This window comes from Oreochromis aureus, linkage group 3 (genome assembly GCF_013358895.1).
Source record: "Oreochromis aureus strain Israel breed Guangdong linkage group 3, ZZ_aureus, whole genome shotgun sequence".
Taxonomy (NCBI): domain Eukaryota; kingdom Metazoa; phylum Chordata; class Actinopteri; order Cichliformes; family Cichlidae; genus Oreochromis; species Oreochromis aureus.
In genome coordinates this window covers 81,815,004-81,826,883 of record NC_052944.1, presented here as the reverse complement: position 1 = coordinate 81,826,883, position 11,880 = coordinate 81,815,004, and positions in this window count along the sequence as shown.

Sequence of the window (11,880 nt, the reverse complement as noted above, 5' to 3'; positions counted from 1 at the left end):
CCCTTTTCGCTTGCGCTTTGTTTCAACAGCTTTAGACCCCCAAAATGGCAGATCGGGCCAAAATCCTTTCCACGCCCACCCCCGTGACATCACGCTCCAAAGCCCCTCGTGATACGTCATCAGTCGGAGACCAAGGCTGTGTCCCATTGACTGTAGAAAACATGGACGACGCGACCCCGCCTCCTCCCATTGTGCAAAAATGAAGCCAAAATATCCCGCTTGTGGAGGCTGCCATTTTGCAAATTTGGAGCCAGAGTCTGCGCAGTAGTGACTTGAGGTGGAGCGACTGTGTAACGCTCCCGCCCACACACCCGCTGGCCGTGACCGCAAACACGCCCCCCTACACTTTTTACATAGCCCGGCTGCTCCACTTCTTTTGCTGGTTTACCGCTACTGACGACTCGTTTAATTAAGGTAAATACAACCATGTCACTGTTATAAAAAAAGACACACAGCTTATCATCTTATAGTTCTAAAATCACTCTGTTGTTCATTCGTTTGCTAGATTAGCCGCTAGCATACGCACTGTGTTGGAGGCTTGTTGCTAGCTAGTTAGCGATGCTACACACCTGCTACTCTAATAGTCTGTGTTATTGAAGGATTCAGCATTTCTTATGTTTTTTTTTTTTTATCCATTTTTAGACAGCGATGAGATCATCTGCACACTCTACAGAGGGCCAGAGTTACTGTTAATATCAAAAATGTAATGCTGTCCTTTGAGATTTTAACATAAGACTGTGAGTGTCATGGATCTAAAACTGTTTAAATCCAGGCTGTTACCAGGTTACCAGCCTCCATGTTACCAGGCTGTAGAGAGCCCTCTACAGCCTGGTAACATGGAGACTTTAAAAACGGCAGCAGAACGTTTCAGTAGTGTAGTCTAATTTGTTCTTTTCATTTAATAATAGTCCATATTATATCAACAGCTACATTCACCCTGGAGAGAAACTAGTGAGGGAAACCATCAGGACTAAGCTGGGTTTCCTGGGTCCAGAGGTTTGGAGAAACTTCTTCCCTTTCTTTCATCACAGCTGTCCTGTGCCAGAAGTTCTGTTGACCCACTCAAAAAGGCATCATTTAAGAAACACCAGGAACACTGAAGCTCATCGCATTGATGAAGCAGGACTCATGATCTTCACCAGCAGCTCCCTCACAGGGAAATCTTCAGCACTCCTCTGTAGGCCCGCCCCAGGAGATGGATAAACCCAGCATTTCATGAACACTGTGATGGAGACCTTTGGTTTGTGTAATGTTATAAATACTCGGATACTCCCCAGAGGCTCCAGACTTTTACATAAAGATATTATATTCAGTCCTGTAAGTTATATATTTAAAAATATATGATCCTCTCTGGTTACTCTGGTATGAATAACTCTGCATCACTTTATGGTAAATAACACATTATCTGCAAAAAACTGTGAAAGAATTCCAGATGACAAGTTTGTAGTTCAACATACAAGTGACGACCTTTGACCTTCATCAGGTTTTATTTAATTGTGTCAGAGAAAATCTCATATGCTCTTCATGCAGCTGAGTACATCAAGTGTTTAAAACGGAAGCTGTGCAGGTCTGAGATACAAACTGAGGTCCTGTTAATGCTGATATATAGTGACACAGTTACATGAGTGATTAAACCTTTTGTTTTTTTGTCTTTAACTTTATCAATAAAACAGCTGCAGCTTTCACTGACAGCACATGTGGTACTTTAACCTTTGTACTGTTTTCATCAGTTCATTTTGCAGTTAACATGTGAACATGTTGGATGATCTGTCTGCTGTCACTGGGTGGTGCTGAGGTCTGAATCTGAGGGCAGCTCCTGTAATCACAAAGACAACAGAATCATCAAACTCAGATATAAATTTTATCCCTCAAAATTGAAATAAAGCTGATTCTTCTGTCCTCACACACTCAGGATCTGAAGTTCTTCTCTTACATTTTTTTCAGTATTACAATACACTACAGTACTTTAATCCATAGTTCCTGATAGAGATGGACCGATCCGATATTAGGTATTGGTATCGGTCCGATACTGACCTAAATTACTGGATCGGATATCGGAGAGAAATAAAAAATGTAATCCGATCCATTAAATATCAAAAAAGCACCTCACAAAACTTGCGACACAGCGTAACTCGGCTCATAACCGTAGCACGTCGGAGCAGTGTGATAGAGCGGCTGTGTGTATTTGTAGCCTCGCTACCAAACCAGCATTTCATCTCCGAGGAAGTTATCCCAGAGAGAAGTAAAGCAAGTGTGTAAGTTCATCTCTGAATGTTTGTAAAGCATTCCCGCGTTAAGCTTAACAACCGATATATGGAGCGACTGCCTCTCTCTCCCTCTCCTGCCGCTACTTCAATCATGAAACTGCTTAATGATCAGCTGATCGGCTTTTCTGTCGCGAGTCAGTCTCTCTTCTTTGTTTTTGGCCCACTTTGCACCAGAAAGATGAAACCAGCGGCGGAACAACAGCAGCACGTTTAAGCTTGATAAGCTGTTGTTAGAATTTATTTAATATTACTTTCTACACCAGGATCCTTTTCTACATAGCTGACGGCTGGTAACTGTGCAGGGGCGGATCTAGCAAAGTTTAGCCAGGGGGGCCGATAGGGCATGAACAGGGAAAAGGGGGCACAGAGACATACTTTTCTTTCTTATTCTCATTTAAAATGTCTAGCTTTTAATAAATAATTATCTGAATCTTACACCCAAAGTTTTAATCTGATGTAAAATGTATAGAAGTCCATTACTGTATATAGTAACTGTTAAGTCTAATATACCCTAGTAAGCTATAGTACTTTTTCCTTTGGGAAGGTACCATCTGTGCAGTCTGCAATTCTGTTGAAGAAAGATGTTGAATCTATTTAATTATTCTTGAAAAATAATTTAATTCTGTGCATTTTTTTTCACCCTGCATCAAATTAAAGTTGATTACATCGATTAAGCATCGTGAGGTGGAGGGTGGGGGGTGGTTCCCTATGTTCTTTTGCTGGGAGTTTGCAACCCTATTAGTTAGGTTGCTTAATATTTCTGCTAAGTACTCTTTAAAATACCAGAATAGGAAGGATGGAGTAGGTTTAAGTTTATTAGATTGATCAGTATTGCTGAACTATGAAATATTTTGGGTGCAGTGTATTTTTTACACACAGGTATAACAGAATAGCTTTAGTGTTGTTGTTTATTTAAACTTGAGTATGAACTTATACAAAATGCAGCAAGATATTTAAAAAACAGTTTTATTGATTAAAAAAACACACAATATCAGATTCATATCGGTATCGGCAGATATCCAAATTTATGATATCGGTATCGGTATCGGACATAAAAAAGTGGTATCGTGCCATCTCTAGTTCCTGATTAATGAGGAGTTACTGAAGTACAAGCTTTTAAAAAAGATGTTACTGTCTTTACAGATTTCAAGAGACTGAAAACATGCTGTTGTTTGCACATATTTAATAATCAGCTCTGCACAGGAGCCGCAGCAGGGTGCAGCCTGTTACCTTTACAGTATAATACTTGTAATAAAAGTGCAGTAACAGTAATTAGTGACTGAGTAGCCCGGGGTGTTTCTCTTGATTTCTTTAGTAAATTCATTCACCTGCACAGATTAGCTAAACGAACCCCGACAGCCGAGTGCTCATTTTAGCTAGCTAGGTCTCAGGACCTAAGGACAGTAGTTATGGATTAGCTTACAAACACGTTTAACTTACCGAAAACGTGCAGCGGGGCCTCGGGTCCTTCTGTCGGGTAGTCCAGTTTACTGAAGAGCACCTCAGGCTGTCAGGTTAAAACAGTCCGTCGTGTCTTCGTAGCGTAAACGCTGGCCCTCCTCTCAGAGCCTACGCTCTATCTGCCCGAACACAGATACGCAAGTTTCTCCGTGACTACAGCTGCCAGTCAAAGCTGCTATGATGACGTTTCACCCCAATTTAACATCACCGCGGTAGGAATTAGAATCAAACTTATGGGAAAGGAGACCCCTTGGACATCAATAAGCATGATGAGAACTATTGACAACAAAAGAAAGAATCTTTGGAAAAAAATTATTTAAGGAGAATAAATTTATTTTAGTCTGACCCCAGTCCCATCCGCTAACATGGAGGAGGCGGGGTTTATGACCTATACTGCAGCCAGACACCAGGGGGCGATAGAGACGTTTTGGCTTCATTTTTGGGGAGCTGTTGCGTCGTCCATGTTTTCTACAGTCAATGGCTGTGTCCCAATTCAGGGTATGCACGCTTGAAGTACGCATTTCAAGTGCGATTACGTCACCGCCACGCGACGACGGCTGTCCCAATTCAAAGTGCACTTCAAATGCATACTCCAAATGCGCCGTCGATTTCCCCAAATATCAAGCGTGGTCCGGTGCACGCTTTGTGGCCCCATATATCCCACAATCCATAGCGCGGCGGTGGGTGTGGATAATTTTACCGCAAAATACGGCAGAAGGGCGCGTCAAGAGTGAACTGTCAAAAGTAAGTACTGAATATGATGTCACTTATTTATGTGCGAATGTTTAAGAACATTAAAACATTACTGTTGGCCACATGTCGGCAAAGTTATGTGACATTAGTGATGTTTGTACTTTCAGCGGTAACTTGGTTTTACAGAGAATGTGATGATTTTATGCGTAATTAAAGTCAGTCATATATCCACAAACACAACAAGCTGAAAGTCAGTGATGCTGCTCGGTTTGCAGTCCTCTGTTTCTTTCTCTCTGATTGTGGAATAAAAGTATGAACATGTATTTATAAGTTACACTTGTGTTTGAATCCTGCAGCTTATCACACATTTGATTTCCATGTGTGACAACCGCAAGTGTCCAGAGTGAGGACAGACTGAGGGACCCACTGATGCATTACTAAATTTGGCTCAATGCTTACATATATGTGTAAAAAGAAAATGTATGAGCTGTGCTAACTGTTTCTGATAGAATGAAGAGTAGACTGATATATTAAATATTCCTTTATTGGGTGAGAAAATCAGACCATGTCATAACTGCTTTAAGTCATACAGAATAGATATCAGAGCCTTAAACAGGCTGACTTCTGCTAAATGGGTCAAACTGGGCAGAAAGTATACAAACACATAACATCCTTATAGAATATGATGTAACACTATAGACACTACTTACCTCAGAATATATAAAGCATATAAACAATTACAGCAATATGATGCAACAAACACAGCAGTACTACTAATCCAAAATACTCAAAGCTTCATAGAACTGAAACAAACATTTATTTTTAGCTCCATTCTGCTGCTGATACATACTTTAGGTTTCTGAATATTAAACTTGTTGCTGCCTTTCATAGTGTGTAACTTGAAGGCCCTGAGTACTTTCTCCCACACTGAAAACACTGGAATGATAACATTATTTGAACATTACCTAATAAGACTGATTCAGGACAGACAATTAGTTATGTTAAACATTTCTAGCAGTCCTTCACAAACAGGGAACAGTCTGTCTATTCTCTCCATCTGTCAGCTGCTGCTGGCTCTTCCTCCTCCTCTTCTTCACACACTGCTGAGTTGGTCCTGGTGGATCATCAGGGGTACAAAGCCTTTATTCTTACAAGCTGGATGACTTGTAAGAATGAATGATGCTGCGAAGCATGAGAATGCCATTGGGTCTGCAGTGGTGGTTTACAGTTATCAATTCTTTTCAAATGTATTTTTTAGAAAAATCAATAAAAATAAAAAGTGCATGCAAACCAGTAAACAAATTAAAAGAAACAAGTACTGTTGAGAAACTATAATACAAACAAACAAAACATAATAACAAACAGCTAAAACAATAAATGAGAGCAGGTGAACAGATTTGACACAAAGACGTGAACACAAAGCGCGGACCCGATGCATCAGTGATATGTCGTCTTTCTCACCCGACGGCACGAACACGGACACGCCATCAAGGCAGAAAGTCAACATCTCATTGATTCTGAGCTGCAGCTTTTGTTCCTCTCTGACCAAAAGAAAGCTTCATTTTTGCTGTTTAATACATTTGTTTTTTAATTATGCTGAATTGAAAAATGCTTAGCTTGTTGTTCTTCTGTGTTTTATCCTCAGTTACTTTGAAACAGTTACTGAGTCAAAATTGAATTTAATCAAATCGATTATAGAAATCAGTGATGATACCCAGCCCTAGTGAGTAGCCTAAGCCCAACAGAAGTGGATGTAGCTGTGGGTAATGAGAAAAGATGAAAAGGTTGATAACACATTATATGCAGTAAATGCACTGCCCAAGTGTCCCCTCTCCCCACTGCCTGTCAATAAAGAACTTTGTGTTGACAAGATTGTTAGGTAATCATTTACAAATCTATAATATCTGCATGGACAGCGTTAACTGATGAGGTTGAAAAATTCAATACTTTTAAAAGTTTACTCTTCGGCCACCACGCTTTGTTTTTTCAAAAAAAAAAAAAATTGCCAAAGTCAAAGCTGCGCTATGAATTCTGGGATATGTTGGGCCACGAATGATACACCCGACTCATCCTTCAAGTCCGGGGAAATGAAGGGCACATTTGGAATTGGGACAGCCTTCATCACGTCGCTGTGGTGTAATCAGCCTTCAAATGGGGTCTCAAAATTGTACCAAAGAACTCTGTACCTCCCTCCATCCAACCACACACTTCTTCGGGTTTGCCATCAGCCCTGCCTGCCTCAGGGAAACCGTGACCGTGACCAACCACTGCACATTCTCCACCGAGGTATCACAATGAATGACGACATCATCCAGGTAGGAAACAGCATATGCAGTGTGAGGACGCAGCTATCGCTACAGGAGGTGCTGAAAAATGGCCGGGGCTTCAAACAAGCCAAACGGAAGTGTGACGAATGGGCACGAACCATACAGAGTGGAGAAGGTCGTTTTTGTCTTTGGACTCTGCAGACCAGGGAATCTGCCAATCAGCTGCGTTTCAAAGTGGTGCTCCATGAGAGTCGTGCACACGGGCAGGGGGGAGAACACATCTGCAAAGCGCGGTTGCAATGCAGGAACATCTGCTTTATTGGAATGTGTGAGATGTTAATCACAATGCATCTTAAACACACTCTCTGAAAACGTCATGCCCACAGCACGTTTTTGAGAAAAATCAAATATTGTTGTCCTTGAAGATCATTTCAGTTTTTAATGAGCTGCAGGAACCCTGTTCTGTGTGAGTGGAGAACAGCCAAGTCGCCTCCTGTGATAAACCTCCACATGTACCACTGAAAACAGTTAAATTAGTTTGAATCTGAAATCATGGCTCAAACTACTTGCTCTGAGACCAATTCTTCATTTTTCACACCAAACTGTTTAATAAGACAAATGTTACACAGAGTTCATCAAATATAATTAACACTTTAACATTATCAGGATTTCATAATACAAACTTCAAATCAACAGGAAAACAGCTGCAAACATGTGGATCAAAATTCATTAAAAAACAACATGTGGACTTCAAGGATACAGTAAATACACTAAAGTGAAAGGAGGAGCCAAAATTTGAAGGAATTTGAATTAAGTAAAAGTCACCTGTGATCTTTAAAATGGTCCTGATGTGTGCTGCTGTTTTTACCTTTCAACATTTCTTTGCTGCCACTGTGAATACGAATGTGTTCTTTGCCCAATTAAATAAAGGTTACACTGACTCACTGCTTCATCTTCTGGTACAAACTGGTATTATATGGAAGTACAGCCCAAAACCAGTTTAGCTTGAGTTTCTTTTTCCTGGACATAAAGTCACAGCAGGTGTTGTTTCAAAGCTGGTGGACAGATTTAGTTCATTTGGGAGGTTTTAAGAGCAACTGCTGTGAAATTATTTGCAGTTTTGGGAGAAAATGATTTAAGAGAAGATTTAACACAGCAAAAGTTTACATATGAATGAAGGATTGAGATTTAATTCAGGTAACACATAAAATGAATACAACTACTAAACACTACTGTGTCCTAAGGGAACAAAGAATAAAATGTAACAGGGATAACATAAACTCGATATGCATATCTATACATGCAGCTTCCTAAATGTAACATTCAGGATTATTCACTGCAGCTCCAGAAATCAGAGCTACCTCATCAGATCCAAGTGTGACATCAGCTGACACTCTTTACAGGAGATTCCATCTGAACTCTGTGGAGCCTGATCTCAAGGTTTTTAAGTCTGACCCTGAAACCAGAAGAGGATCTTTCTCTCTCTTCAGATTCATTGTGATCCAGTGATTTCAGTCCTGCATGATCAGGCTGATGTTTGCACAGAGCAGATAATGAAGTGAATGTTTTTGCACATTGGTAACAGTGAAACAGTTTATTTACAGCGTGGAATCGTTTGTGTTCGGAGTATGAACTGAGATTCCTGAAGCTCTTGTCACACTGGTCACAGCTGAAGTTCACTTCCATGTGTGTATGTTCATGTTTGTTACGATGACCTGGGGTCCGTTCTTCGTACCTCGCTTACTACATCCAAGATCAAATGACACATCCAAGATCAAATCATCGCGCCAACTTTGAGCTCGCTAATCCGGTTCTCCGAACTCCGAATGAAGTAATCTGAGATCACTGCGTGGCTTAAAAGGGGCTACGCATCGATAGTAGAAACATTGATTGGCAACCCTTTGATTGGTCGGCGAAGATGTCGAAGGAGCGCGCTCAGTGTCTTTCGGCAGCAGAGCAAGAACTCTTGATTGAGGGATATCAGGAGTTTCAGAGTTTAATTAAAACGCAGGGGAACACTGCAAAGGCTGCAAAAGCAAGCAGAGAGGGCTGGCAGAAAGTTGCTGACAAATTAAACTCGTAAGTAATTTATTATATTATATTACATTATATCCTCTTTCACATTAGAGCCACAACAGGACCCACTAGAACATGGGAACAAGTAAAAGTGAAATATAAGAATATTCTACAGAATAGTAATATTTATCACTTATATTGCTTTTAGTCTCTTGAAAAGAGACCCTGGAATAATCTGTTTGTTTGTTTATAACAGCAACCAAGAAAAGGGCAGAGCAAATAAAGACAGGTGGTGGTCCTGCACCCCTTTTTGTACTGTGACATTTATTGACATTGTGGGTTTTTTTGTGTGTAGTTTGACATAACACTCCATCACTTTTACCTGTTCCCATGCAAGGGGTGACTGAAGCATGCACAGTAAGTTCGTAGGTAGGTAGATATATATATATATATATATATATACATATATATATGTACATATACATATACATATATATATGGAGAGAGAGAGAGAGAGGGAGAGAGTGTGTTAAGTAAATAATACCCTCACGGGAAAATCGATATCTCTCTATGAGCACACTGTCGCGCTGAGCTAAAGGATCCTGTCTATCCCGCAATATCCGCTGAATTCTGAAAACTCTCCTTATCAATCTTGCACCTTCCGCAATGGGTTGCTCGCGTACAAATGGACAGGACATGGCTGCGACAGACTTCCCAAATCCACCTTCGCTTTTATAGCCGTGGTCTCTCATCTTGATTACACGAAGTGTTTTACTATTACTACTCTAAAATATGAATTACATCTGAAATAATCAAATACATGTAATAGAATGATTAATAGTACATTTCCCCTTTTTTTCGGAAATGACCTGTATGAATCTGTATGAAATCAATAAAAGAATCAAATACTGCATTATCTTTAGTTACACTGATAATATTTATTTATGGACAAACAGTGGAGAAATATCGCTGTTGCTTTCGTATAAATGAAGCGGACATACCTGAGTGGCCGCGATCTAATCCTGTTTACATAAAGTAAGCCTGCTCCCAAGCAGGTTTACGCTTACGGATCTGTTGCTATGACAGCAAGTCCCAGATGAGCTTCGGAGAACCGAACGATCCAAGATCACGCGAAATCATCAACAATCAAATCCAGCTAACTTACTTAGCGAGGTACGAAGAACGGACCCCTGATTGTGAGAAGCTTTTGTCACAGTGTCTGCACTTGTATGGTGTCTCTCCTCTGTGGATTCGCTTATGCTTTTTCATTGAGATCATGTGCAGTGGTGAAGCATGACCCAGACTGGTCACATATGTGCTTTTTGACCCCACTGTGGAAGAGTTCATGTATTTTTAATGTACTTGGTGTGTGGAAGCCTCTCCCACATTCTTTGCAGTAGTTCATTTTGTCTCCAGTGTGTCTACGTTGATGTGGTTTTAGGTCCCGTTCGTGATTGGAGGTTTTTCCACAAAGGTCAAAGAGAAACTCTTTCCCACCACCACAGTGACGACAGGGTTGAGAAATGAATCCATGTGCTTTGCTCCACTTCTAAACAAAGACAGTGTCAGTCAGGGAATTCCTTCAGCATTTTTATCCTGAACGTCGTCTGAAATAAAGAGCATCTCTGCCAACGTCCAATTACATTTTACTGTTTACATTACAACACTCAGGTTACTGAGCGAAAATGAGTCTTCATTTTTCCAAACAGTTCATTCAGTATAACTCCAGAAGTTTACTGATCAGACTTCTTCCAAACACTCAGGTTGCAATTACAAGATAAAAAACTAAATACATCGTCACAGTAACTGCACTTGTAGAGATACTTTCAGGTGTGCAGGGTTCGTACGCTTTTTTCAGGGTCAAATTCAAGCACTTTTTAAGCACTTTCAAGTAGGGCTGCTCAATTAATCGAATTTTAATCGTGATTATCACTTTTGCCATAATCGAGCAGGCCTACTTTCAAGGTCCCTTTTTAAGCTTTTCCACTATAACAGATGAGAACAGCACAGGGATAAACCTGCAGGTCTGACAGCAGGTGTGTCACTCAGCGTTTCCACTGCAACCTGCCTTTGGTGGCTTTTTTGCAGCAACTTTGACATTCACTAGTAGAACAATCATTTCTCCAGCCAGTTTGATAGCTAGCAAAATAATAATCAGAATTTTAAAAAAATAGGATGTGTCATGTACCCGTAGTGGAAAATTATTTACTAGGATTCACCTATAAGGTGACCGGAGAGCACAAACGCCATTATTGTTTTCCATCAAAAACTCATTAAAACAGCGACCTACAGGTATGTTAGCGCACTCATCCCCGACTGTCCAAGGGAGGGGCGTGGTCACATATTGAAACAGACGCAAGGCAGCCCAGGCGAGGAAATTTTGCTTTTGCTTTTTGCGACTCATTTTATTTCTCTATCTGATAAGATAGAGTTACAGTTACATTTTCAAGCACCACATTTGAAATTCAACCACTTTTCAAACCTTGAAAAGACAACATTAGAATTCAAGCATTTCCAAGGATTTCAAGATCCCGTACGAACGCCGCTGGGGGTGGATCTGTTTGTGTGTATTCAGCTGATGTGGAGTTTTAAAAGTCTTCTCACACAGGTCACATTTATAAGGTCTCTCCTCAGTGTGGCTAAACATGTGTTGTTGTAACTGTGAATCTGTTGCAAACAGTTTCCCACACTGATCACAGCAGTAAACATCATTTCCAGTGTGAATCCGGAGGTGACTATTTCGGTAGTGTTTGTTGCTGAAACTTTTTCCACAAAAGTCGCAGCTGTACGCCTTAATTCCAGAGTGGGTAACTAGATGCTTCTGTAAGTCGCTATTTTGAGCAAAAGTCTTACCACACAACTCACAGCTGTAAGGTTTAACTCCACTGTGGGTGAGTTGGTGTTTTTTTAAGTGTGCAGCCTGGGTAAAAGACTTTCCACACAACTCACAGTTGTGTGCTTTAACTCCACTGTGGATGAGTTGGTGAGTTTTTAAGTCTCCAGCCTGGGTAAAAGACTTTCCACACAAGTCACAGTTGTACGCTTTAAATCCACTGTGGATGAGTTGGTGTGTTTTTAAGGTTTCAGCCCGGTTAAAAGACTTTCCACACAAGTCACAGCTGTAAGGTTTAACTCCACTGTGGATGAGTTGGTGTGTTTTTAAGTTTCCAGCCTGG